Source organism: Engystomops pustulosus, chromosome 2 (assembly GCF_040894005.1).
Source record: "Engystomops pustulosus chromosome 2, aEngPut4.maternal, whole genome shotgun sequence".
In the NCBI taxonomy this organism is placed as follows: domain Eukaryota; kingdom Metazoa; phylum Chordata; class Amphibia; order Anura; family Leptodactylidae; genus Engystomops; species Engystomops pustulosus.
Genome location: NC_092412.1, coordinates 61,815,490 through 61,841,382, shown reverse-complemented (window position 1 = coordinate 61,841,382; position 25,893 = coordinate 61,815,490). Strand labels below are relative to the sequence as shown.

The following is a 25,893-nucleotide window of genomic DNA, read 5'->3' as shown; positions in this document are numbered from 1 at the left end:
AGCGCAACTATACAAAGCTCAAAAAAGGACATCAGCTCTGATCACGGTCATTTGATACACAATTCCTTTACTATCCTGGAAACAAAAGCAACTAAAAACATGGATGACAAAGGGTGCCCATGTCACGATAGCCCCGCATACCCTGCTCATTCTCCCCTGCATGTCCGGCTTGTGTTCTAGTGTATCATTAAGGTTCCTGTAGAAGGCAGGCCCTTTTATCTGTATGAATGAATCAGCCTCCGTCCCCCAGGACAGCGTGGGAGGCAGTGAGGAGGAGGAAGACATGATCGTCTCTGACAAGAGCGCGCAAGAGCAGAGCGACACAAGGAAACGAGGACAAGATGCAGGTATATGGAGAGTGATCCCACACATCGCAGATAGCACAGAGGTAACACTGCTGCACAGGCCACCCCTGCACTGCTCACATCAGCCACCACAGAGGGCTATCACAAGAAAGCTATGGCCTACCTGCTCATGGACAGCGGGGGGGGGGGGGGGGGGGGGTCATTTAGATTAACACAGATTACAGATTCAGTCAAATATTACAAAGTGACACATAAGACAATAAATATTTATGTAGCATATAATAACATATACATATAAAATAATAGATTACAGAGAAATAACATCGTCAGACAGAAATGAGTTCTCACGAGAGTTTCCAATCTAGGCCGGAAGATGAAAGCAGACATAAGTCTTAAAGGGAACCTGTCATCAGTTGTCATCTTGTCTAAATAACCCTAGGTTGCGGTCTAAGCAACATGGACCTGATGAGCACTCCTTTTAAGGATACAATTTTGTCTAAAACTCATTACTGGTAGTAAATGATACACATCGGAAGAAACAAAATTTTTCTGTCAATTTAGGAATGCAAAAAAGTTTGAGAGGTACAGACAGGTCCCATATAAGGGCTTTATATAACACAGGTATACATACATAGATTTAGTCATTCAATAGAAAGCACCAACCAATGTTAATCCATAACATGACAACAAATTGGAAGTCCCCCACCAGCAGAGTAAAAGTCTACATCTGTATACATAGGTTATTATAGAGATGTTATGTGTACATACAGAGCCCCAAATACTCCATCTAACTAATAGGCAACATAAATCTCTATAGTTGTCAGGTACTAGTAGCTCCCTCCCTTCTGTTGATTGAAGCTTATCTTACTGATATATATGGCCATCCTAGAGAACAGATCTATCAACCGCTATCATGCAGCGTGGATAACCCAAATGTGTAATACAGTAGCAGCCACAAGTTGCATTAATGCCAGTACAAGCATCATAGACATTGTACAGGCAGTTTTACTCCTTGAAAAAAGGCCACATACGGATTTATCTGGCTTTACCCCTGTTCATGACACCTAGTACTACGTCAGGGGAAAGGTAAGGGGGGTCAGTAGAGAATCATTTCCAAGATAGTTGGTCCCAGAAGTAGGTCCACAGGATAGATTATAAATAGGTTCAATGGAGAAATCCCCTTATTTGCTGAAGATTCTCTATGTGCAATGCTAAATTGGAATACTGCCCCCAGTAGAGGTTATGTGAGTAAGGTCTCATGCACTCAACCATGTCCACATTGCAGGCTGCAAAGCAACGGGCTGTGTGCCATTTCCTTCCCGTATGACATTGGCGTGTGAACAAAACTCACTTCCTTACCTCTATGGCAAACGTCCCCACCGCACCGGTGGCTATGAGGCAGCCTCAGTTTGATCACCTAGCTCAAACCTGAAGAACAAGTTTGTGTGCATGAGGTCTCAAATGTATGCCACCAATTTCCTAAATAAGGCAATTTTGCATGGAACTGGTTCTAGCAATGGTTAACCTGCATAAAATAGCAACCTGGTTATGTATATACACTTGAAAGAAATGGTCCCAGAACTTCAAGGTAGCTTTTAACTTCTTTTTATTGTAGGTACAAAAAGCTGCTGAAAAAGGCTCAGTTGAGCCGAAACACGTCCGGAATATTAAATGGATGCTATACTTTCTGACAAATTGTACCTACAATAAAAAGAAGTTAAAAGCTACCTGGAAGTGGCGGGACCATTTCTTTCATTTGGATACACTGCTACTATCCACCAGCACAAGGTAAGAAGCAGTTTGGGTGCTGTCCATATTTGGAACTTTGATATGTATATACACTCACCGGCCACTTTATTAGGTACACCTGTCCAACTGCTCGTTAACACTTAATTTCTAATCAGCCAATCACATGGCGGCAACTCAGTGCATTTAGGCATGTAGACATGGTCAAGACAATCTCCTGCAGTTCAAACCGAGCATCAGTATGGGGAAGAAAGGTGATTTGAGTGCCTTTGAACGTGGCATGGTTGTTGGTGCCAGAAGGGCTGGTCTGAGTATTTCAGAAACTGCTAATCTACTGGGATTTTCACGCACAACCATCTCTAGGGTTTACAGAGAATGGTCCGAAAAAGAAAAAACATCCAGTGAGCGACAGTTCTGTGGGCAGAAGTGCCTTGTTGATGCCAGAGGAGAATGGGCAGACTGGTTCGAGCTGATAGAAAGGCAACAGTGACTCAAATCGCCATCCGTTACAACCAAGGTAGGCAGAAGAGCATCTCTGAACGCACAGTACGTCGGACTCCTTTCAGCTAAGAACAGGAAACTGAGGCTACAATTTGCACAAGCTCATCGAAATTGGACAGTAGAAGATTGGAAAAACGTTGCCTGGTCTGATGAGTCTTGATTTCTGCTGCGACATTTGGATGGTAGGGTCAGAATTTGGCGTCAACAACATGAAAGCATGGATCCATCCTGCCTTGTATCAATGGTTCAGGCTGGTGCTGGTGGTGTCATGGTGTGGGGAATATTTTCTTGGCACTCTTTGGGCCCCTTGGTACCAATTGAGCATCGTTGCAACGCCACAGCCTACCTGAGTATTGTTGCTGACCATGTCCATCCCTTTATGACCACAATGTACCCAACATCTGATGGCTACTTTCAGCAGGCTAATGCGCCATGTCATAAAGCTGGAATCTCCTCAGACTGGTTTCTTGAACATGACAATGAGTTCACTGTACTCAAATGGCCTCCACTGTCACCAGATCTCAATCCAATAGAGCATCTTTGGGATGTGGTGGAATGGGAGATTCGCATCATGGATGTGCAGCCGACAAATCTGCGGCAACTGTGTGATGCCATCATGTCAATATGGACCAATATCTCTGAGGAATGCTTCCAGCACCTTGTTGAATCTATGCCACGAAGAATTGAGGAAGTTCTGAAGGGAAAAGGGGGTCCAACCCGTTACTAGCATGGTGTACCTAATAAAGTGGCCGGTGAGTGTACAATGCTCATAAAAATAAAGGGACCCTCACTACAGGCTAATCCAAATTTGATTTAATGTACTTAAAAGAAGTCAGAATGAGGCCCAGTATTGTGTGTGACCTCCACCTGCCTGTATGACCTCCCTACAAGCCTCGGCATGGTCATGATGAGGTTGCGGATGGTCTCCTGAGAAATCTCCTTCCAAACCTGGACTAAAGCATCTGCCAACTCCTGGACAGTCTGTGGTGCAATGTTACGTTGGTGTATGGAGTGAGACATGATGTCTCAGAAGTGCTCAACCAGATTCAGTCAGGCCTAGCATTGTCCTGCATTAAGAGGAACCCAAGCCACCACCCCCCCACCTTTGGTCTCACCAGGGGTCTCATCTTTGTAGGATATTTCAGGCAGCAGATCGCTCTCCACAACGGTTACAGACTCTTGTCACATCTGCTCAGTGTGAACCTGCTTTCATTTGTGAGCAGCACAGGGTGCCAGTGCCAAATTTGCCAATCCTGGTGTTCCCTGGCAAATGCCAAGCGTGCTGCACGGTGTTGGGCTTTGAGCACAACCCCCATCTGTGGACGTCAGATTTCTTACACCACAGGAATAACACACTCAGGAGTAAAATAGTGAATAGGATTTAATTGAATCCCATGTACACCCTATTGAAATGGATTTTCTATTGGAAATAGGATCCGCCACATATCACTTATTCACTGTAGATTTCAGTAGGTACAAAAACAAAAATGCTTCAAAATCCAGTGTATTGTGTGGAACATCTTGTGGAATGGAATGGATATGGAATTACTCCTGGATAAACTCTGCAGACATTGCACATGGAGTGTGGTTATGGATGAGTAACATTGTGCTGCCCTCCATGCTGTGCAGTGGTGGAGCCCCATACCAGAGCCCCCTCATACACTGCTCTCACTGCTTACACGTGTAATCTCAGAGAGGAGACACATCCACAAGGTTACACTTATGATAACGACAACATATTTTATCTCATTGGAAGAAGTGGAGAACCAATCACAATTCCAGCTCCGTGGCAACCAGTTCTATCACCATGTGCAGCCGGCGAGGAGGTGATGCTTGTAGGAGAGGCAGAGAAGAGAGAACACACTGGATCATCATCTATACAGAGCCTAATGCCCCTATTCACCTAACCAGGGTGTAATCAGCGAACATGGCAGAGGGCTCCACTACTACTACTATGGTCATGCAGATAGTGTACACTGCAGGTATAGTCATCTATATCACCAGGGGCCTCCACTATAGGCAATTGTCAGCATATCATATTTTCTTGCAAGGATTGTGAAGATAAAGCCTTACATGACCATCAAACCCGCAAGTTGCATTTTGCAGATGTAGCCATAGGCGTAGGGTTTCTTCCTGGCAACTTATTCTTATTCCCCTTTATATAATGCCATCGTATTCCCTGGGGCTTTACAGATTATGGGGAACATATATAAATAAAATGAGACATTGCAGAATAATATTATTGTCACATGACACAACAGGAATGAGGGCCCTGCTCATACCTTGTATATTGGCTATAAACCCGTCCTGACCCTAGAACCACAGCTAGGGAGGGATTAGTGGCCATGATAGGAATACAATTCATTCTCGTTCTGGTGGTACTTCTGGTTGTTCTCCATGTCACCTGGTCACCATGAACGTCACAAGGCACTGCCGGTGGCAGGGAGGTTACTGTACGCCTTTTTTGACACCACATTCATCACTACATAAATGAACGGGTAACACAAAGGCAAAGCTGCAGAGAAAAAAAGCATTGCCTTACATTACGAATACATTACTCCCTGCCTGCTCAGGACGTGGGCTCACCACAGTAAGCTATTCTGGTGCTTGCGTGGTGCGCCTTCTCCATTCAGCACATGCACCGAGAAGTGAAAGTGGCTCATCCGCGTCCCGCAACCCCAGTGCATGGTGAACTGAGAGTTGCGCCGAGCAGCCTTCACCTCTCAGTGTGCATGCAGGAAGGAGGGGGCTCATTACTAAAGTGCAAGAATTGCTTGCTGCAGTAAGCAGATGTCATCAGGGGGAGAAAGGATGATGGGAGGAGGGATCGGGGACCTGCTTTAAGGTTTGAATCTCTATCATCCCGAGCGCTCAGCTGAAGAATCCGGCTGAAAGGCAGGTAAAGTTTCATATAGTTTATTTCAATAACCATATTAGCACTTTTAAAAACATGTATGTGTAATGGTGACAAGTTCCCTTTAAGAAATCAGATCTAAATCCCAGTCTGCAGATGATGTTACGTCTACTATCACCAGGTCTCATCTGCTTCATCCAAGCTCATACACTACCGTGCACACACTGATACAGGGAGACCCCTCTAAATAATTATAATTTCTTTGTACAGCGCACACAGATTACGTAGCACTGTACAGAGCTTGCCAAATTGGTCCCTGTCTCCAATGGTGCTCACAATCTAATCAACCTAACAGTATGTTTTTGGAGTGTGGGAGGAAAAAGGAGGATCCAGAGGAAACCCATGCAAACATGGAGAGAACACAAAAACTCTTTGCAGATATTGGCCATGGTACTTGAACCCAGGTGCCCAGCGCTGCAAGGCTGTAATGCTAACCACTAAGCCACCTTGCTGCCCATAAGCCACCATGCTCCAAACACTGAGTCAGGAAGGGGGTGCAATGGAGACTCTCACCATCTATTCTACGAGACTCAAAACAGATATATACATTTATATCCTAGAGCTGAGCTTATCTTTCTCAATCACATCCTGCTTGGAGGAGATATTTATAGAGAGAAGGAAAAAACACAGAACTTCAAGTGTAAAGTGTTAGGAAATCACACCAGTGATCATGTCATGAAAACAGACTAAAAAAAGGAAACTGCAATGACAGCTATGAGGCGCCAATGATCACCTCTTCCCAGTGTTACTGATCTCATCCACTGTACATCTTTACCCCATGCTAAGAGTCTTGTCCTGTAATCCTGGTTATTAACTTCCATCCAATGTGTTTTTAAGAATCAAGAAATCAAAGTATAAAGGTGCCAAGGATACCAACAAAGACCCAGCCAATAAGATCCCTGAGGGTGCAGTCACACGTCGCGTTTAATGCATTTGCCTAATTAAACAGCTGTTACCACTTGCGTTTACAAGATGCAAATGTTAACGATTGTGTTAGCGCATGCATTAATGTTGCATTTTGTAAACACACGTGTTAACAGCTGTTTAATTAGGCAAATCATCTTCAGCTGTTGCAATGCATTTTTTAAACGCATGTGTTAAACGCGACGTGTGACCGCACCCTCAAAGTGTAACCAAACTTGTAACAAGGTTGCATAAATAAATAGTGCACACAATAAAACATAATTATGTTCCCGTGTCCTTTTCCCTCCTGCTTTCCACATTTTTTTATACCGTATATGGAATTTCAAAAACACTACTCCCTAAAGGAGGAAGAAGGAGCAGAATAAAGATCCAGAGAAGCTTCAGAATTATAGGAAACCTACCACCACGAATCTACCTATAAAAGGTAGATCAGATGGTAGGTGAATCTATAGGACGTGAGGATGCGCAGAACAGGCGGTTTGTCGGACCAGGGCGCATAGCTATGAGAAGCTGTACGCCGAAGATTTCAGGTTGGGGAAACAAAGAGGCTACTGGGGCGTGGAGTAGCCGCACCATGTAGCCTCAGCTCCGGCTACTCTACTCCCTGGTAGCGGCTTTAGAAAATTTACATATAATGATAATAAAAGTTATCAAATAAGTGCGAGGACGTGAGGATTAGCCCTATAGATCAACCTACTGTCCGATCTACCTTTATAGGTAGATCCGTGGTGGTAGGTTCCCCTTAATGAACTATACAGGCAGACCCCGGGTTACATACAAGATTATCAATAAAGCTTCATTACAGACTCCTTACAGCTGATCAATTCTGTCGGACTATAGTAAAGCATCCTGAGAGCTTCACCAGAGGTCACAGTGGGTAGAGGGGCCCATCTTTAACTAGGGGTAGCCTCTAAGTGTCCTTAAGTAGGTAACCACCTGTATTACAGAGTTCACATATCAGGAAAAAAAGTGCAGTTACTCTTTAACCCCTTAGCGCTCCGCGCCGTAGCTGTACTGCGCAGCTTCCCACTATTGGCGCTCAGCGCAGTACAGCTACTGCGCGAGCGCATACTATTTTAGAATTGTCACCACGTCGCGAGACGTGGTGACATCGGGCTGAAATTTGGGTGACAGAGGCAGGAGGAGTTCCTGTCTCCGTCACCCGACCAATCAAATTGGTCCCGCCCGCCGATCGCCGTGATTGGCCAGTCAAACCTGACTGGCCAATTACAGCGATTTTAGGCTAAAAAACGTGCTTTTAGCACTTTCCTCTTCCTCCAGCGGCACCATTTTGGTTTGGTATCGCTGGAGAGAGGAAAGAGCGTTACTGTGTGCACCAAAATACACTTTTACACTATAAATAGTGTTCTGATCCTTATCTGATCCCTATTGTTCCCTACAAATTCCCATCCTATCTGTTTTTTCCTGTGTCCTGTGTGTTCCCTGTGTGATCGCCTTGTGTGATCCCACGTGTCTTCCGTTTTTCCCTGTCTGTCCCTTCTGAACCCAAACGCACTTTTCAGTGCGCTGTGTTAGCGTTGTTCTGCACTGGACGCACTTTTCAGTGCGCCGTGTGAATAGCGCTGCACAGAATCTTTAGCAGTCTTAGCGGTAGTTAGTTTGTCTTAGGGCAAGCTAGGTGCATTTGTAGCGCCTTTTTGCGCGGTGCACATAGGGTTTTTTTCGGTGCCTGGTAATATTTTTTTCCAGAACGCCGTAGGTGTACCCGTACATAGCTACTTTTTGTGTGTGCCATCTGTGCGGCTGGTCCGTGTGGCTTGGTGTGCATTATCTTTTTTTTTTGTGTGCTATCTGTGCGGCTTGTCCGTGTAGTTTAGTGCGCATTATTTTTTTTGTGTGCTATCTGTGCGGCTTGTCCGTGTAGTTTAGTGCGCATTATTTTTTTTGTGTGCTATCTGTGCGGCTTGTCCGTGTAGTTTAGTGCGCATTATTTTTTGTGTGCCATCTGTGCGGCTGGTCCGTGTGGCTTGGTGTGCATTATATTTTTTTTTTGTGTGCCTGCTAGACGGTTTATCCGTGTAGTTTGGTGCACATTATCTAATTTTTCTTGTTCTCTATTTTTTTTTGTGTGCAATGTCTCAGAAGACGTACACCGTGTTGGAGGCATATAACATGCTTGCCTCTGACACCGAGTCAGCTAGTGGGGATGATGGTCCCTTTTACCTATCATCATCCTCCTGCTCATCTTCTAGTGACCTGGAAGGACCCCCAAGAAGGCGCCGTAGGGTTCCAGGGACTTCTGCAATTGAAGTGCCTGGGACTTCTGCAGGAGAAGTGCCTGGGACTTCTGCAGGAGAAGTGCCTGGGACTTCTGCAGGAGAAGCGTCTGGGGCTTCCACTGACCCCACATGGGTAGCCCCAGATAATTATACCCCTCAGGTCCCTGACTTTTTGGGCCATCCTGGCATTAACTTTGACACGACAGGGCTCAGAGCTGTAGACTTTTTTAAGTTTTTTTTTGATGAGGAGCTGCTACATATTATTATATTTCAGACAAATCTCTACGCTGCACAACATATTGCCCAAAACCCCACGTCCTTTTATGCACAACCCTACAGGTGGACCCCTGTCACTGCAGCAGAGATGTACAAGTATTGGGGCATAATACTCCTTATGGGGATAGTAAAGAAGCCTTCAATCAGGGACTACTGGAGCACAGATATACTGTACCACACCCCCATGTTCCGCATGGCAATGAGCAGGATGCGCTTTGAAGCCATCCATAAGTTTTTGCACTACACTGACAACACACAGTGCCCACCCAGAGGTGACCCCAGTTATGATCGGTTATTTAAGGTCAGGCCCATATTAGATCATTTTAGTGCCAAGTTTGCCCAGGCATATACTCCCGCCAAACATGTGAGCATAGACGAGTCCCTGGTACAATTCAAAGGGAGACTTCAATTCCGCCAGTACCTGCCCAATAAGAGGGCAAGATATGGTGTGAAAATGTATAAGCTGTGCGAAAGTTCATCAGGGTACACATACAAGTTCAGGGTATATGAAGGGAAGGACTCCTCTATAGTGCCCCCAGAATGCCCCCCCTTCCTGGGTGTTACAGGGAAGATAGTGTGGGATTTAGTGCACCCACTGCTGGACCAGGGCTACCACCTCTACCTGGACAATTTCTACACCAGCACCACCCTGTTCAAGTGCCTCACTTCCAGAAATACTGCGGCATGCGGCACTGTACGCAGAAATCAGAGAGGTCTCCCTAAGTCGCTGCTTGGGCAAAAACTTAAAAGGCACGAAAGCAGGGCACTATGCAGCGACTCTGTATTGTGTGTTAAGTACAAGGACAAGAGAGAGGTCCTTGTATTAACCACAATACATGAGCACACCACCACCCCTGTCCCAGTACGAGGTGCCAGTACAGAAACCCCCAAGCCAGACTGTATTTTAGATTATAACAAATACATGGGAGGGGTGGACTTGTCTGACCAGGTGCTTCAGCCGTACAATGCCATGCGGAAGTCGAGGGTGTGGTACAAGAAGCTGGCCGTGCACATCATGCAGATGGCATTGTATAATGCTTATGTGCTGCATCGATATGCCGGCCAGAGGGGAACTTTCCTGGAATTTCAAGAGATGGTAATAAAGTACTTTCTTTTTGGAGACCAGGAAGGGGGGAGTGCTAGCACATCTGGAAGTGAGGCCCCAACACGTATTGTACCAGGGCAGCACTTTCCAGGAGTAGTTCCCCAAACAGCCAGCAAGGGAAGGTCACAAAAGAGGTGCAGGGTGTGCTCCAAAAATGGCATTCGGAAGGACACCATTCATCACTGTGAGACATGCCCAGAAAAACCAGGGTTATGTATGAAAGATTGCTTCCGAATTTATCATACATCCCTGGATTTTTAGAGTACCCTGTTGTTACCCTGACGCACAGCTTATACATCATGCCGCACCTTCCCTTCTAAGCCCTGCCATGTGCCCAGCCTGTAGATTACTGTCCCGTATGCTTTACCCGGGAAAACATGCATCATGATTTTTAGGGTGTTTGTCTCCCATGGCAGCAGCTGGGCACAAAATGACATAATAGATATTTTTTACTATGCACTATCCATTTTGCACTTTTTCAGGGGTCCACCTGTGGGGTTAAAATGCTAACTATACCCCTAGATTAATTCATGGAGGGGTGTAGTTTCCAAAATAGGGTCAGTTCTTAGGGGTTTCTACTGTACTGGCCCCTATTGGCATCTACAAATCTTTCATGATGCCAAAAAGAAAAAAAAAAAGTACAATGTCTGTGCTCCAACAAGTTATTCCCTTTTGAGCCCTGCCGTGTCACCATCCTACAGATTATTGCCTCCTATGGGGTATTGCCCTAACCGGGGTAACCCGCAGAATGATTTTTGATGTGTTTTTCCCCAGTGGCATGAGTTGGGCAAAATACTTGTCACTTCAATGGCATATTTGATAAATTGCAATACAACTGTTTCTCTGCACTACTCACTTTGTATTACATTTGAGCCAGCACCTTAGGGGTTAAAATACTCATACAAGCCTACATACATTCTTTGAGGGGTGCCCTTTCCAAAATGGGTTCACTACTTGGGCTTTCTATTGTACTGGTACCTCGGGGGTACCCCCCATTACCAATCTAGTGAAAACGAAGCTTGAAAACCTAAATTGTGCTTCTTTCTTCCTGACCCCTGCCGTGTGCCCAGCCTGTAAATTATTGGCACATGTGTGGTATTGCTGTACTCAGGACAACCCGCAGAATGATTTTTGGGGTGTTTGTCTAAAGTGGCATGGGTTGGGCACAGTATATGAGGCACTAAAATGACATTTTTGAGATAAAAACGCAATTTTTACTCTGCACCATTTACTTTGCATTTAATTATGACCAGCGTGTCGGGGGTTAAAATGCTCACCACAACCACCGATAAATTCTTTGAGGGGTCTAGTTTCCGAAATGGTGACATTTTGGGGGGTTTTCTATTGTACTTTTACTTCAGGGGCTCTTCAATTACACTGTGGCACCACAAAATATTTGCAGCCAAATTGGCCTTCCAAATTCCCGGTATCGCTAACTCTGTTCTGGACATCGATGTGCGGGGAAACAGCAGCTGACATCCACATGTCTGGTATTGCCGTACTCGGAAGAAGCAGGGCAAGAAATTAGGAATATATATTTACCTCAAATTCCTTCTGAATGTATCCGTTTTAGGGCTAAATTGGAAAGATTGAAATCAAAAATTGAAATTTCAAAATTTCCACTCCATTTTCATATGCTTCCGGAAAAATAATTAAAGGGTTAACAGACTTCTTAAATGCTGATTTGAATAGGTTGAGATGTTAGGTTCATAAAATGGTGTTACTTGTGGGGGTATATAGTACATAAGCCTTTATAGGGCACTTCCAAACTGAATCGATCACCAAAAAGTTCGCATTTTTCAAATTTCAAGAAAATCTGAGAAGTTGCTACTAAAACTTCAAACCTTCTCACATCCATAAAAATAATGGAAACGTAAAACAAATTATGGATATAAAAAGAAGACCAATGGCAAAAGGTTTCTATCAAAAAAAATTTGTGGTATCACTTTTTGTCTAAAAATTATAACATTTGAAACTTTGAAAATAGTCATTTTTTTCAAATTTTTCCTAAATTTTTGAATTTTTACCCCCCAAAAAAGGAACGGATCACCGAAATGACACTACTAACATAAACTACAATGTCTCACGAGAAAACAATCTCAAAATCACAGAGATATCTTAAAGCGTTGAAAAGTTATTACCACAGGAAGAGACACTGGTCAAATTTCCAAAAAAAGTTGCGAGCCTTAGGCTGGCGCCACACGTGGCGCTTTTGTCTGCGTTTGCGAACGCAAACGCAGACAAAGTCGCGCCCACCGGGGCGGGCCTCGGCCCGATCGCATCGGCGTTTCTATGGAAACGCCTGCGATCGGGAACGAGCCGCCGGTGTTTCGTGTTAATTTAACGCGAAACACCGGCGTCTCGTTCCCGATCGCAGGCGTTTCCATAGAAACGCCGATGCGATCGGGCCGAGGCCCGCCCCGGTGGGCGCGACTTTGTCTGCGTTTGCGTTCGCAAACGCAGACAAAAGCGCCACGTGTGGCACCAGCCTTAACCTGCAAACAGGCTGCGTCCTTAAGGGGTTAAGCTTAGGAAACGATCACCAACAACCTACACAGAACCATCCTGATTGTGGAAGTACAGGACATGTTACACAGCAGATGTCATCTTTCTAACGCTATAAAACAGGTCTTTTACTGAAACTGCATGAGTCACTGTAGAAAAACAGTCCTTAGACATGACGTCCAAATTGTTTACAGCTTTACTTGGGATATTTAAGGAAAGGAACAATAGCAAGGCTGAAACATTTAAAGATTAAAAGAAACTTGAGGTTATATAAGGACTTGGTACTGCTGACATGTGTGTGCAGACAGATCAGCAGAGTTTATAGGGAACCCGTCATCCGGAGCCCTTTTTCTGCCTCCCACATGTCCCCGTAGAGAATAATGTAGTTTTAATAGTAAAGCTGGCTTTTTCAGAAAATAAGATAAGTTGGATAAAAGTTCACCTTTCTGTAGGCAGATCTGTGGCCCTAGTCCCTGGAAGTGGCCAGTGAGGAGGGGGGCAGAAGATATGGGGGACAACAGAGTTTTTTTTTTTTTTAAATTTGAAATCGATGCATGACGGAAGAGTTTCCCATGGGACGAGTGTGACGAACAAGGGAGATCCACATGCCAAACATTGTCCTACTCAATCAAGCCACCCATATCCCTTACTTCCCCCAGCATGAGCTTAGTTAGCCTAATTGAGCTAGCTAGGGTGATAACTATCACTTCAGGCGGGGTAGCTTTAACCACTCCTTGGATGTCTCCATAGGTCTCCTTCCATTTCTTAAAAAGGAGACAATGAGTCAGAAAACTTTCGGACCAATATATTGGATATGAAGTTATAGTCCACCTCAGCCCAAGGGGAACTGCATTTTTGGTTTTGTTATGTCAGCGGATCCCAGTGCCCCAATTCCCAAGGCACTAGCACCCTTAGATCCAGAGATATGCATATCTCGGGATGGGACCATCGCAAATGGGTCAGGTTTGGTATTAATGCGATGCAGGGATTCGCCTGGATCCAATGATATCTCATGAATACCCCAGACCACTGTAAGCACTGAGGGGTTGTGGTAACACCCTCCAGGCTCATTAGCATAATTTTACTAAAGTTGACTTTAGAAAGGAGGTGGTTGTGAATAACAAATAAGAAGATTACGACAGTCACGGTGCCTTTTGATGGTAGATTTACTTTAACTCCTGTTCTATAACATGTTGCCTGCAGACAAGACAGTATGAACCAGAACACTAGCATAGCATAGGTTTTGGCATAGGATTTTCTTGACTTTTTGGCATCAAAAAGTGGCAAAAAAAACTGCAATGGGTTTTGAGCCTTTTCTCACCACTCGAAAATAGTGACTTAAAGAACCACAGCTAGAGCAACACCATGTAAAGCCAGATTTATGATTCCAATAAATTAAAAGTGCAGTCATTCCTCCCCAGGTATATGTGCTGCTGCAATTTTCTCTTAGATGGGTGTTATGTAAATTTGGAAGAGTTATGGCATCACTCATATCTGTAGAAAAATTCGGCCATCAGTATCGTAACCGACACATTGCTAACTCAATACCCAATTCATGGGTAACATGACATGGCTCACGTGTATAGAATAACATGCCTTTTTCCAATAAGGAGCGTTATATATATGGGTTTATTATTAAATGATTAATAATAATATTATTTTCTCTGTAAAGACACTAAATATCTAATCATATGCAGAAAAATACTCCGATACAGATGCATATCCCGGGCTCATAGCTATAACATGGAGTAAGGAATGATCATTGTAAACCACAGGAGACTGCAATGCAGACTTATTGGCAATTAAACTGTTAAAATGTTTTTTTTTCCCCAGCCTGGGAACTGCCATTGACGTCACTAAACCATCACTTGGCAACCAAGACATAGGGATATCCTCCACGGGGGTTCCCTGAATGGCTTACATGGAAGTCATTCTGTGTGCTCTCAATCATATCAGGAGGCAGTGATCTGTCACGGCACTTTCTGTGCTTGTCAAGGTCAGTGCAGGGTCCTCGGTGCCCCGCTCTCTTACAACCTCCCTAGCAGCCAATGCTGGCTTTCCCCTCCCAGTCCCTCCCCGCTCCATCTTCACAATGCCAACCTGCGTCATACAGACGGAAATCCCAGCTGACGTAGATGCACCAGGACAGATGCTCTGCAGCTCCGGAGAAGAAGGAGGAGAGGAGGGGAATGCAGATTCCAAGAGGGAAAAGCAGCAGAAACAAGAAATCAGCACTTTTCACAGATGCCACAAAAAATAATCCAAAACAAGAATCGCATCATCCCCCAAATCTGCTCAAGTCAATAGATGGCCATGATGCAAACCATCTACATACAGAACATGGTCCATTCCACATCCAGGCAGCCATATAAATTATACAATAATAATATTATAATATACATACATACACACATATATACACACACACACACTAATAACAAAGAATATCCGTCACGTCCCCGACACAAAGTTAACAAAATATCGCAATATGCATGAAACAATAATTCTGCATCTTTTTATAATGTTATTCCTACTAGAAATTGACAAATGGGTTTTTACACATTCCCTCTGTAAAAGAAGTGCGCATCTATGGAGTCAGTAGTGATTGGATAGTGTCTGTATTTGTGGCCACGCCCCCACCTGGTAAACCCCAGTTATTCAATAAAATAAAAAAATGAAAATAGAGGAAATGCAACACATCGTTACAAGACAGAAAATGCCCTAAACATTTTTATTTTACAGGGAAATCATGAACTTAGTGGATCGCCCATGCCAGAAGAACGTAGAGATAATGGGCCTAAGGAGAATGCACATTATTTTCTGGATTGCTCATGGCAGTCTTCATATGGGTAAATGGAGAAAAATTAAAAAAAAATGGAAAAACTACAATAGAAAGGCACAACTTCATATTTGGACTAATATGTTTATCAGGGACCACCCGGTCATGGTAAAAGCTAAAAGCCAACAGAAAGTAAGAGTCAGTGTAGGTAAGGATCTGTGAGTGTGACAAGACTCCAATGACATATGTGGAGAAAAAGATCCCTAAGACGCCACCGGAGGTGCATTCCCTTCAGATGTGCCAATATGTTTAAAAAAAGAAATCTGTTTTAAACACAAATGTGTTTCATCGATCAAAAGTTTAAGACATTTTTAGACAATGTTACAACCAGTATAAAATTGGGTGTGGTCTAAAAGGGTGTGGCTTAACGGTAAATAGGAAATTATGCAAACACTCCACATTTTTAACACATTTTTCTTGAATAAAACCAAGCCAAGTAATAAGTGTAAAGACTAGACACTGCGCCATTTATCATCCAACATCAGACGCCGATACATATGGTGCCATTTCCCCCTGTGCGTTTAACTTTGCACCATCTATCCCCAAGTATCTTAAACATCTCTGATCTTGGCCATACACTACATGCCAGGGTATGGGACTACCCCAGCCACACAAGCCAGAAGTTACAATATTGTTCAGCAATCTCAGTAGTCAAATAATTGCACAAGGCATCAAAATGCTGATATTATTATGACATTTCATGTTTCCAAACGGTTCAATACTAGGATTTTAGATTCTTCTCTTGTGTATAAAGCAGGTAGGACTGTAAAAGCTTGCTTGGTGCTCGCTGTGGGGTGGATAAGGCTGTGCAAGTGAAGTATTACACTGTCTTAAGTTGAATTTTGGGTCAGAGTTCACTTCATTCATGAGTGCCACCCATGCTCCTTACCCCTGCAATGACAGCCCCATGCCCTGCAGTGGATGTTACATACCTGGGCACAGTACTCATTGCTCCCTCTTACCCATTTGCTCCCTGGGCAGTTCAATGCCAAATAAGCATCAGACATCAGGCTCAGAGGAGGGGACATTGGCACAGCCCAATTATTGGTCCCATTCTGGTATCAAAACAAATCTGATTTTGACTCCACATTTGGAAGCTGACCAAGAGCATCACATTTTGGTATTGTCACTCTCCCTGTGAGAGCTCCCTGGCCTCATTTATGGACTACAGTGCTAACCCATTGGTTTAGAGAAATAAAGCTACGACCAGAAATCTCCAAAGGACAGAACTCTTATTTTCAACCGTAAACCCCTTACCCGATCACAATTTTTATAACCTCAAAGATGTCACATTGTGCATGGCATATTTTGCAGCAAAACGTGTGAACACCTTGGCCACTTGCATGTTAATCCTCAATACGGGTAATGAAAATGTAGTCAAACATACACTTCAAGGATGCCAAAGCCCTAATGCACTTCTACCAGACTGACACTACGGTGTATATACTATGTATATATTCCCTAGGGCCGAGGGCTGGTGGGAATGAGTGTTTGATAAGCAGGTGGCTGTGAGGGGTTACGGCAGGAGGGGGGCTTACAAGGGCTGCTGACAGTTGTCAGAGTCTTTTTTTTGCCCAATTAAAAATAAAACAGAAGCAGGAAGAAGACCCGGCACATGGCAGGAGTTTTAGGAGACATTTGCAAGTCCCTGGATTATCACACAGCTAGAAAAATCAATGGCTGAATGGTGGCTATATACAGTGAGATGGATATGTAATATGTGCATATGAGGAGTGATATATAATGCACAGCGTCATATCTAGCACTAAGGAAGCAGAAATAACCGTCTAAGCAGCTGAACAAGCAGCGCGCTGGGTCAGGAAAGAATAACACAAAATGCTGAGTTTACAAGAGGAACGTAGGGTTGCAAGGACAGCCTTCAGAGTTTGGCAGCAGACCATGCAAGCATCTGACGGTGGGAATCCCCTGTATGCCAAAGGCACATCAGTGACGCCATCGACTAAATGAATGGAGGGAGGGCTGAATGAATGACAAGAATAATTAGCCGTCATTTGCATTAACCTGCACCGATCATGGAAGGCAGAGTATTTCCCCCACTGCGGTGGCAATGTATAAAGTCTCGCCTGCCACCCTCACATGCAGGATTATAACAAAGCGCTGACGAATAATGATGAATTGTATAAGCAAATGCAGCCCAGGATGGAGGGATGGTGTGGTGCGGCTATCCTGCACAATGTCCGGCTCATCAGATGGCCTCTTCATTGCCGACAGAGTTTATGAATGGGATAAAAGAATCGGCAAACAGGAAGGCAGCGAGAGACGGCTGCAGCATACAGATCACTTACACTTACCGGAGGGTGGGGGACGAGGGACCACAATCAGCTATTCCGCCCTATGGAGGAGATCATCTTTGCGAGGTGCAGGAGCAGATTGATTTCAGCAATGATTCGGGAGCTGGATTATTTTCTCCTCACCCCCCTCCCTTCTCCTCTTCAGCTCTCCTTATGAATGGAGGGCTATGGACTCTGGCTGCCTTTCCTTTGCCAAGATAATTGCTCTGACAAGCAGCTCTGAAGCAGGGCAGAGCCCAGCTGTTCCCATCCGCTGTCACACTGAGAGTTCTGCCAATAGTCGCGCACACAGCCACCCACACACACACACACACTCGCTCGCTCTCATTCAAAACACTCTTTAATGGAAACAACCTCCGCAGCTGCTTCAAGACCAAGAGGAAAAACACAACACAGGCCTGGTGGGCTAGTGCACAGGTACAGATCCACCCGGAATTGGACTGCACGCTATTATTACTGGTCATGTTATAGAACATGCAATATTCCAATCACCAAGTAGGACCGCCCACATGACTCCTAACAGAATGAGAAGCCAAAATTAATATTTTCCCCAGTCCCATACATACCTCTGCTCTCACTAGATTAAGCACTCCTGAATCACAGAGTGAAGGCTTATTCTCACTAATACGGTACACTGTAGAAGACTATGATGCTGGGAAATACACGTACCACACAATCCATAAGTACAAGTTTTATAGATCCTCTGAACAGCAAAAAGAATTACATTCGTAGTGAATTTATCCAGGTTTGTTGTGAGCATTTTGACTTCCAGGTGCTGCATCAAAATACATTTATCAGAAAGGAGTACACAGCTGAAATAGTTTTTTTTATTTTCCAGAAATGCACCAGTTCCCTACTCCAACGCCATAACGTTTAGTGGGAAAACCCACTAAATGATGCCACAAACATGCATGTTTTATCACCTCCAAGCCCTCTCGAAGCCACAGACCCAAAAAGTAAAATATGGGGTTTAAAGGGGTTTTCCCATGAACCAGGTTAGGCCCTGTGGATAGGGCCTAACTTGCTGATGGGTGGGGTGATCAGTGAGGAGACCCCCACAGACCACGAGAACGAGGGTTCCCACGTACCTCAGTCGGACTCCGACGCTCCCGGAGATTAATGGAGCGGACAGCCACACATGACGGTTCTGCTCCGTATATCTCACTTGAGCCGACGGATATTGCAGAGCATCGCATTCGGTGATGTCCGTCAGCTCCATAGTAATGAATGACACAGAACGTCTGCTCCATTCATCTCTATTAAAATGTACAGAGAAGAACGGTGGATAGGGCCCATCATCAAAATCCAGCATGATAAACCAGTGACACTTACTCATAGATCCAGGCACTGAGACTGGTAATCCTCTTTTGTTATCCATAGCCTTCTTCCTTATCAACTGTTAAAATTATGCTAATTGGACGGGCGTACCAGTGCCCCTCAGTGACATCTTTTCACTCTTAGAACAGGTCACCCTCCCCCTGCTCTCTACTAGTGTAATCTAGCTGCAGCAGAAAATACAGGGGGAGGGGAGATACATGCTCTGCTCATTGTAACAACTAGTGAAGCTACAGCACTGAGGGGCTCAGGTAACATCCCAAGGAATCCCTCAAACTCATAGTAAATTTATAAAAGCTGATCTTAGAAGGAAGGAGGCCGTAGATCACAAAAATAAGGAGATGACCACAGTCAAGGCGCCTGGATCTACCCTGGCTTATTATGCTTGATTTGGATTTTATTTACCGGTAAGTATTTAGAAGGAGGAAATTTCATTGCACCTTTTTAGTTGCTCTCCGCTTTAAAAAATAGTTTTTACTCCCCACTTTCTAAAAACCATAAAACTTTTTTTAGTTTTACAGGGCCATATGAGGGCTTGTTATCTATAGGATATATTGTACTTCCCAGTGACACTATTGAATATTCTGTGCAATGTGCTGGGAAGCCGGCCAAAAGTAAAAAAAAAAAAAAAAACCTCACATGCACCATTTTATGGTCCGAATGACACATCGCCTTTATTCTTTGGGTCACTCCTGCAGGAGATGATAGAGATTTATACACAACAGCCATGAGCTCTTCAGAGAGGTTCATGCATACATTTTCCTCAGATGATTTTTGTGAATAGCTCACACTTTAAAGGGAACCTGTCACCAGGAGACCCATTTTTAGCCCTCCCCCAGTCCCCACAGAGCATAGTACATACACTGCCAAAGTGTTTTTGTATAAAAAAAATAGGTTTTACAGAAAAAAAGATATGTTGCTGTGTGACTAGGCAGTTGCCAATTGTGAGGGGCTGGAAAGGAGCAGTCACCCCCCCCCCCCCTTGGGAAACATGTGACCTTTTCAAATATATGAATAACTCACCACACTCGGGATTGGCTGTAGAAGAGCAGGGGGCGTCGCTAAGCCAAGTGATGGGTGTTTTCATATATTTGAAAAGGTCACATGGAGAAGCAATTTCCCAAGGGTGGGGGGAACTGCTCCTTTCCAGTCCCTCCCAATTGGCAACTGCCTAGTCACACAGCAGATGCTAATGAAAGGTACAATATAACATATCTTTTTTTCTGTAAAACCTATTTTTAATACAAAAACACTTTGGCAGTGTATGTACTATGCTCTGTGGGGACTGGGGGAGTGCTAAAAATGGGTCTCCTGGTGACAGATTCCCTTTAATATAAGCAAGTACACAAGTATATTAGACGCTGTTCACACGGAAGTCTCCAGTGCATAAATTATTGTATTTACCTGCACAATAAAGGCAAATAAGGCCAGACATCTGAGGAAGGGGCCATGCCCCGACACATTCATCATCGTCACTGCTCAAATGAGAGGCAGCGTTTGTCTGGTCGTGTTGCCCCTCTGCGCCAAATTCAAAGCCTGTTACACTGTCTCACCCTTCCCCCTTTGTCCGACGTAGTCTCTCAGCAGCAGAGCATGTTTCAGCACATGGTGGGAAGTGTAAATGCTCCTTCACACTTTAATAGCCTGTGAATCTGCAGCACCGCAGTGCTCCGGAAACACCCCAAAGAGGCCTTGGCATCATTTATGGTAGATTTCCTATAAGGTTCCCATCAGGATAAATTGTCAGATTACACTACACTACACTACACTACACTACAACCAGAGACTAAACTCACTGACTGGGTAAGAGTGCTACGCCTCTGGGGAATGGATAGGTAATTATATACCAAGTAAGGTTCTGTAAGATGTAAAGGCACATTAACGGGCTAAATAAGCGGACAATGCACTGCTGTCTATGATGAAGCTAAAGAACATGGGGAGGATTTCTTGGCCCATCTTACACAATACAGAATAGCTTTTAAAAGCAGTTGCCTTGTGAAGATACTCCATGCTCATATGGACAGCACACGGAAAGGGGGGTAGCTGCAGACAATGTGGATAGCCATGCTGGTTGAACTGTAAAAGAGTAACTGTAAAGGTTTATTTTCCCACAAATCAATAGCTCTTGGGATGCAAAACAACTTTGTCTATGATCTTTGTTAACTATATTCAGTAATTTATTTGCCATCTCCCTCAGATTACCTCAGCGCTGCAACTGCAATGGCTACCTCCTCTCCATATGCTGATGAGCTCCCTGCTCACAGGGGAGGAGGTCATGTGACACTTAATGTAGCAGAGCTGGATGTGTATGCAGATGTCCCCTACAAAGATTAGTGAGGTACAAGATCTCCCCGTTTCCTATCAGTACCGCTATCCCACTCAGCACAGGCAAAGATTTCATTTACTAATGATTTCTACCACTTAATACATGTCCCCTGCCCCTCCATGTGATGGAAGCTGCCAGGCTGTCACCATATACATCCTGTATGTACTGTACATGTTCCCTGCTCCTCCATGTGATGGAAGCTGCCAGGCTGTCACCATATACATCCTGTATGTACTGTACATGTTCCCTGCTCCTCCATGTGATGGAAGCTGCCAGGCTGTCACCATATACATCCTGTATGTACTCTGTGCATGTTCCCTGCCCCTCCATGTGATGGAAGCTGCCAGGCTGTCACCATATACATCCTGTGTATGTACTGTACATGTTCCCTGCTCCTCCATGTGATGGAAGCTGTCAGGCTGTCACCATATACATCCTGTATGTACTCTGTGCATGTTCCCTGCTCCTCCATGTGATGGAAGCTGCCAGGCTGTCACCATATACATCCTGTGTATGTACTGTACATGTTCCCTGCTCCTCCATGTGATGAAAGCTGCCAGGCTGTCACCATACACATCCTGTATGTGCACTGTGCAGTGTGGGTTTACAAGTGGATTTACTTGTGGGAAACTAAATGGAGAGAACACAAGGCATCATGGGATCTGTGGGCAAGCTAACTGGCCTCAGTCTGAGGGCATTGACTGACAGATATTAGTCTCCGCCCACTTCACCTATGGTGAGAAAGATTTGTCCCACTCTTCCAGAACAGAAATTGCATCAAAGTAGGCAACATTATGTTTGTTTTCAAAGGGGGAATCACATATAATAATTTGGTAAAATCACTTTAGCTTTACAGTTACACTTTAGGTCAGAGCTCAAGTTTAGCTTTTATTAAAAACCATATCTTTGTGTTAAGCAAATTAACAGAGGCGTCTGTGGATGTACTACACATGCCCAAGCTGCAGGTTTAAAGCACACTCCACGCCCAAGTAGCTTTTGACAAATGGAGATATGACCCAAAATATTGCCATGGTTCTTATGTTTTATGGCTGAATGCGGATCTCAGCACTCCTGATGTGGACTGAATGATTCTATTAATTCTATAAAAGCTAATCCCATCTTATTTTTATTAAGGTTAGCAACTTCACTGGGGGAAGGGGGTTAATAGTTTCTCCCCCTGCCCCATACAAATTTGCTGGGGGGCTGAGGGGCTGTCTCCCTGGGATCCATGTCTGGTCTAAGTCCATTGTATACAGTAATAATCCAATTAGTAAATTTGCCAAAATGTTATGCGGATGTTAAATTGATGTTTTGTACACCAGTTTACAATCTGAGATATGTTCTGTCTCTGGAGAAGCATTGGGGAAATGTCAGCCCTGAAAACTGGCAAGGCCCAGTTCACACCCCTGTTATGTCTGCAGTTATTTTTTATTAGTTATCTTAGCCAAAACCTGGTGAGGTAGAACGGAAAGACTTGCACCTGTCCTGTGTTTGTCCCTCCACGCCATTAATAAGAACTAATGCAAATAACTGAAGATGTGAACTAAGGTCTTACAGGGAAAATATTTGACAGTGAGATGTGCTCCTTTCTTGCACCATAAACTGAAGCAGATCACATATTTTCCTCTACTGTACATTTCAATTCCACAGGTTTATCATAGGAGACCTTCTCTACACTAATATCTGCTGACATACAAGTCTTCATGATCAAAACTTGCACACGTCCCAAATCCACAGAAGAATTGTCTGGTTCAGTCGGGGTCACACAATCTGTACTAGGTGTCCGCTATATCCCAGTGTAAAGAACAGCAGCTGCTTTAACTCCGTATACACACTGTGCCCGAAGGGAACATTCATGCTTCTTCAATTCCTGATGTACAACAACAAAAACTAAACGCTCTTTCTATTATTTACTGCAGATGGAAGTCTTCCCAGAATCCCCGGCTACGACTCAACCCGGAGCCCACATTGCAGGACATGAACCAAATCTGTCAAGGGCTGGAGGCGAGCACGTGGCCCCTAATAAGAATGGAAAATTATCAAATCGCTCCCAACCATGATAAATAATTCAAGAGGAGGGGGGAAAGAATCTGCTAGGAGAATGGAGAAAAAAAAATCCTAAATATAGCACACAGGATTCTAGCTATAGATGGGAGGAAGCTCGGCCCCAGATGAGGATTTGGGGGGTGACTGAAGAACCTTGTGTTTTCCAAGACTATCTAAAAAGCGCAGAGTTAAACCATCATATATCACCATGGTTACAAGCTGCGGGGATAGAAGAGCAGCCTAGGTAAGGAGGAACAAGACACATACAAAATAACAGCTCGGAGGACAGACATCTCCGTTGCTCTTCACCTGCTCTTATTTTTATCTCCGCCAATCGCCCATCATCTCGCCAGCCTGCTGCCACCTTCTCATTAACAACCTAAATTCCCGGCTCTGCTCCTCTCCAAAGCCTCCAGAGAAAAATTAAATATTCTATCACTTATCTATAAAAGGAAACCACCCCCTGTCCTCGTGACTTGCCTCTGGATCATAGGATTCACATCATCTGCCATCTTCTAATTCTCCTGGACGTCGGCTATGGCTGCTCACACATCCACTTTTATTACCGTCAGATTTCACCTCCTCCAATATACACATGATAATAAATGTATTATCAAACAAGAAATGTATAAGATTTATCCCACCAATTTCACTGCCGCTTTTTGGTCAGATTACTTGCCATTTCCATATACATTGTATCATCTGTAGTGTATTAGCATAATACTCAATGTTTTGCACAAATGGAACAGGGATTTAGAACAAGATGTAATGAACTGGCCATGAAATCCCCACCGAGAAAGAAATGTATTCAAAAGATGTATTTTACACACAAAAGATGGGGAATTGTACATGGAAAGATGAAGTGATGACTAAGAGCGCACGTACTGGAGTAGAATTGCTTTCCTATTGATGGCCCTGGCTGGATGATCCATATTTACTGATATTACATTGTCAGAACGTCTGCAGCTCTCATCACCAAAGTGCCCCACAGTACCAGCACCACCCCTCACCGAACTCCCAGGGCTCCGGTATCGCTGCTGAACCCATATACTTTGTTCAGACAGCATTTTTCCATTTTGAAAATGCCCTGTTTTACATAATTTCTTTTTTTCTGTCGGCAAACCTTCAGATGGGGATTGTTTTTTTCAAGTTGAGGTACACTTTCCATTGGTAAATTTTGTTGAGTTTTCTTCCTCATACAGAAGGGGTGACAAAAAAAAAAAAAAAAAAAAAAAAAAAAAACGACTAGAGTTAACATGTTTTAAAAACAGACCATATGCTAGCCAGATTTCCCATGATCCCTTATATCATTGTGATTATAAAATTTCCTTCTTCCCAGCAATACAGTAGAACGGAACTGAAACACATGGCTATGGTACCAGCACAGCTGTTCTGCAGGGGAGCAGGGACTCCTTGCATAATATATTGCTATGATGCTCACATCGGTCCGCTGGTCTGAAACACAACACTGCGCAGCTCGGGTTGCTAGAGAAAAAGCAATACCCTTTTATTCAGATTTTACACTAACTTTTAACAAGCCATAATTTTATTTTTCACAGACCGGAATAAATAGTTTGTTATCTGTATAGAAAACTTGGTAGGGGCACAATAATGTCACATAGATAAAAGATGGGATAAGTTTGAAAATCTAAGGTTGGCTCAGGTTCATTTCAGACACTTCAATTGCCTGCGGGAGATTTCCCAGAGCTGGTGATGTCTCCGGTTCTCAGGCATAGTGGTGGGAGGGAGGGAGTGAATGCGATTGCACGCAGTAGGCGTGCATAGTTAGGGATTGAAACATCACTGGGCCACCTATGTGATGTGTACAGGAGTGCCCAGCGCTAATTAGCATATTTTTGGAAGTTATTTCTTTTTCCCCATTAGAGCTATATAAAGACTAATAAAGATTAGAGGAAGATTGAGGATTTTGAGGAAGAAAAGCCCAAGCAATATGTACAGTATATTTAGTGGTAGTTTTCCTTCATTGTTAGTTGGACAAGGGGCGAGTTTAGAGCGCTGCTGGGTGCTAGTCCCACTAGTTCATGGCTTCTGCTCCTTTTAGTTCAGAGCAAGGGCAACAGAGAAACTAAGTAGGGTGATGGACATGGGAGCATCAAGAACAACAGGGGTGGGGAGGATTATGCGGGAGACATCAAGTATGTAGAGAAGGAGGAGACCTAAAAAGAGAAACTGAAGCTTCATGGATAGGGCATGCAATGGGGACAAAAAAAAAAACAGAACTGGTGCATTAACCGAACATTAGCCGTTACATTGAGCAGAACAGATCTCACCCTCCCTCTGCCTGTGTAATCTAGCAGCAGCGAGAAGTGCAGTGGGTGGGGAAAAGTGCTCTGCTCATTGTAACATCCTGCGATGGTACAGCTCCGAGGTGCTCCAGTAACACCCCCCCAGCCCTTTGGTTCATTAGCATAATTTTAAAAGTTCAAAGTAAACTTGCACCCAGAATCTGTCACCCATGGTCTCTGCCGGACATGTAATCAGACACCCCCCTAACCCAC

At 44.1% G+C, this 25,893-nt stretch overlaps 1 protein-coding gene, 2 long non-coding RNA genes and 1 other non-coding gene across 10 annotated transcripts in view; 2 read left to right on the top strand and 2 right to left on the bottom strand.

Annotated features, from left to right (window-relative positions):
- R3HDM2 (R3H domain containing 2) overlaps positions 1 to 25,893 on the bottom strand; it is a 74,443-nt gene that overhangs the window by 27,446 nt on the left and 21,104 nt on the right. The window contains exon 1 of one of the 7 annotated variants that reach the window (XM_072134901.1): positions 17,668 to 17,877. The exons of the other annotated variants lie outside the window; for them this stretch is intronic. The gene's annotated coding sequence lies outside the window, so the exon portion shown is untranslated. Of the gene's footprint in view, positions 1 to 17,667; positions 17,878 to 25,893 lie in introns of those variants that run through there. 7 annotated transcript variants of the gene reach the window in all.
- LOC140117809 (uncharacterized) lies at positions 265 to 24,160 on the top strand. Its single transcript, XR_011853087.1, has 3 exons — positions 265 to 347; positions 1,921 to 2,093; positions 23,248 to 24,160. It is a non-coding gene; the product is annotated as an uncharacterized lncRNA (long non-coding RNA).
- Positions 4,484 to 15,492, top strand: LOC140117808 (uncharacterized). Its single transcript, XR_011853086.1, has 3 exons — positions 4,484 to 4,534; positions 14,350 to 14,512; positions 15,259 to 15,492. It is a non-coding gene; the product is annotated as an uncharacterized lncRNA (long non-coding RNA).
- Positions 4,939 to 5,064, bottom strand: LOC140120085 (small nucleolar RNA SNORA13). The gene has a single exon (XR_011853514.1). It is a non-coding gene; the product is annotated as a small nucleolar RNA SNORA13 (small nucleolar RNA).